Source organism: Watersipora subatra, chromosome 5 (genome assembly GCF_963576615.1).
Source record: "Watersipora subatra chromosome 5, tzWatSuba1.1, whole genome shotgun sequence".
In the NCBI taxonomy this organism is placed as follows: domain Eukaryota; kingdom Metazoa; phylum Bryozoa; class Gymnolaemata; order Cheilostomatida; family Watersiporidae; genus Watersipora; species Watersipora subatra.
In genome coordinates, this window is record NC_088712.1 from 10,626,231 (window position 1) to 10,629,961 (window position 3,731).

Consider the following 3,731-nt stretch of genomic DNA (forward strand, 5'->3'; position numbering starts at 1 on the left):
TCAACTTCTTCAGGTAAATTCTTCAATTAATTAAGTTTTTCTATTGTTTAAAAAGTTTTGATTAGTTATTGTTGTTGTGAACATATTCCTCTATCACAAGCTCATAAAAGCTTTTCAAAAACGTTTTTGCTACTGTTTTTATTGAAAATAATTTTTCAATGTCCCTCACAAGGGACATTGGGTTTTGATGCCTATGAATTAGATCAACTATAAATTTAAAGTTATGGTGAATATTTCTTTCTAATAGCTTTTTCATCTTATTTAATGGTTTTTATTTTATGCTAGCTAAAAAGTCTTTCACATTACCACTCAATATTTTGATGAATAGCTATAATTAAAAATACTGAAATAAAATAAATTTCGATTATCTTTACTATTAGGATTAATGTTAAACCTGAAGCATTTTTGTTTTTATTCATTTTAGGACTACCAAGGAAAAGACCATCAGGAAATTTAACTGACATTGATGCCATTAATGTATTAGAACGACTTGACAACTCTGACCTAGACTTATGTTCAGATGACAGTGATGCAGATGTAGATTATGACCCTAGCAGTGCATCCCTATTGAATCATTCCGAAGAATCAGATGATGATGTTGAGCCACCACCATCAAAAAGGAGCAAAAAACTTCAAAAAAAAACATTTCCGCAAAAGTGATAGCTTTGTCAGCAAGTTCAAAGTATTACATCAAACTGCTGAGATGGATGATTGTGAAAACCCAGTAGAAGCCATTGGCAAGTATTTTTGTAATAAAACATTTGAGTCAATGGCGGATTTAACCAATTGCTATCATACTCAGCATTCAGGTAAATCTCTGAGGGTGATGCCGGCTGAGATCAAAACATTTTTTGGGATCGGCTTGGTAATCGGATGCATCGGCATGAAGCGGCTCAGGATGTATTGGGAAAAGAAAACCAAAGTGCCTATTGTTGCAAATGCGATCACTAAAAATAGTTTTTTAAGATACGGAACAACTTGAAAGTTGTAGATAATGTGCTCATAAGTGAAAAAGCTAAAAAAGAGAACACGTTGTGGAAAGTTACACCATTAGTGGAGCATATCAGAAAGATCTGCACTGAATTATCACGAGAAAGTTTCTTAAGCATTGACGAGCAGATGATTTCGTTCACAGGCAGGTGTCCCGCACGGCAGTATGTTCCAAGGAAACCAAACCCCACAGGTTTAAAAGCTTTGTTTTGGCGGGTTCAAGTGGACTAGTTTATGATTTTGAAATTTATAAAGGAGAAGGAACATTTGCTAAATTCAAGTTAAAGGATGGATCAGGAGGGCAAGGAATAGGAGCGGTGCTTCATTTAACAAACGATTTAGGGCCGGGCAAGCATGTGTTCCGTGACAGGTTTTTTACAACAATTTCACTGATTGAGCATTTAGCTAAGCGAAGTATCTCTCTTACTGGAACGATAAGTGCTAAATATGTGCCAGTGCAGTTCTCTTCTGACAAGGTCATGAAATCAAAAGGAACGGGTACAATGGAGCAATTTGTTACAGTGAGTAGGGGGAATGAACCAATTAGCATCGTAAAATGGTTCGACACAAAAAGCATTTTAACGGCGTCTTCTTTGCATGGATTGCATCCTGTTGAAGATTGTAAAAGATGGTTTAAGCAAAAAAAGCAATTCATTACTGTACCCAGACCAGCGGTTTTTCAAAAATACAATTTATCGATGGGTGGTGTTGATCTTTGTGACCAAGCCATTTCTTACCACAGAGTAACAGCAAGATCAAAACGATGGCCCATTCGCGTGATAAATCCTCTTCTAGACTTAGCAGTTAACAACTGCTGGCTTACCTAGAGACAATCCAACTCGTCAAACAAACTCATGCAGTTATTTGACTATCGTTTCATTTTGGGAGAACAAATAATAGCATCAGCAGCAAAGGAAGCTGATAGTGATTACACGATAGATGACGAGCTACAAACTACCAGAAAATAGTTCCACTTCCAATGGCGTACAATCGGGAAAAGGGAGCAAAACATTTGCCAGAAGCGGTGAAACTGAATAATAGTGCTCGTTGTAGACGAGAAGGTTGCTTGAACAAAACTAGCATACGCTGCACAAAATGCAATGTTTTTTGTGTATCAATGCAAGCAGAAATTGCTTCATGTTATTTGATAAAAGTACCTGCTAGCTTTGCTTACAATTCTAAATGGTTGATTGCTGCTTTAGGCCTTTATGCTTAGTTTTAATGTTGCATCTATAACAAGTGTTTTAGACCACTTTTATAGTCACCGAGTTCCAGTGTCCTCTACAGGGGACAGTCAGTAGTGCTGCCGATAATATACATTTAGAAAGAAAACTTGGTTTTATGTGGTATTCTGTCCAATTTTGTCATAGAAACATAATTGCAAGTTTAAAATATACGCTCAAAATCTGTTGGGTCTCAAAGGGATATTATGATAGTAAAGAAGATGTTGGTCATCAAATGTTTCCATACACAATATAAATAAAATTTAAAACATTCTTATCCACTTTCTTTGTCTAGTTTTAGTAAAATGTGAACTTATATTTTAAGACTGCTTTGCGTGTCAGTTAGTTGAAGTAAGAATAAAATTAGCGCCTAAGCTTCTACTTATAAGATACATACTTTTTTATAAACCAATTCACATTAATTCTGAACAAATCTCATATAATTACTTATTAGCCTTTGACCGTGAACCTTGAACTGCAGGCTACACAGGTAATTTATATCTGGATGTTATTTTTAATCTGCTATTGACTCTTTTTTATAGCTGGTATTTGGCATCTTGCCAACATTTCTATGACTGTCAGAGACAACATAATATTTGTAATTAGTGGTCTGCAACATGTTCATAACCCAATCAGCTGGTAGTTAGCTTATTTGTATTAAGCATGCCGGGCTCTTGAAAGGCAGCCTGTCAAGTGAAGATAGACTTGCTCTAGTAGTAATTAGGCTAGCGCTGCACTCTCAGCTTAGTGTAAACATAACTCAATAAGTTGGAACATAGCTGGAGAGTGATGCGGTTGAAGTCTGAAGGTTGTTATGAATAAAAACTTAATATTATTTTCTCACAAAAAGCAACACAATAATAAATAAAACCTTGTCAAAGTTTTTCTACAAAATGGAATGACGTTATAGCCTTACAATTTTATGGTATTTTCATGACAAATATTTCACACGGCCTTCCAAGAAACAACTAAATAATTAGCTGTTGCGTAGTTCTATGCCAGTTCAGTGATGGATGAGTCTATGCGAGGGGAGGATTACTCTGACATTACCTATTTTTCGGAAAAACTGAAGAATACAGTGTAAACCTTTAGACAAGTTTGATTAAATTACATGTATATTAAAGAGAGTTAAACTCAGGAATTTGATGTAACTGTTGAATATACTTATTATATTGTAGGTGAGGTAGTCTCAAAGCTGACAGACAGCGCTATTGAGAGTGATCGGGTGTTTGCCATGGACATCTCTGGAGACAGACTAATTGTAGCTAACTACTATAGACAGAACATAGCAGTCTTCCAGCTACAACCATAGCTGCTGCTTCATCAGTCTGAGTCCCTGCCTTCTCTTTCTTGTGATGAACTAACAGATTTGCTATAAAAATTAATAGAGATGAATCAATGTTGGAAAGATGGTTCGAATGTACATGTAGATGCAGTTGGCCACTTTATGCTCTGTAATTTGCTACACAACAATGATTAAAAAGCTTGTCTTGAATAGCTGTCTCTCCACTAACTTTG

At 35.8% G+C, this 3,731-nt stretch overlaps 1 pseudogene; it reads left to right on the forward strand.

The window, feature by feature from the left end:
- Positions 1–769: 769 nt before the first annotated feature.
- Positions 770–3,525, forward strand: LOC137397108 (piggyBac transposable element-derived protein 3-like; annotated as a pseudogene).
- The last annotated feature ends 206 nt before the right edge of the window (positions 3,526–3,731 follow it).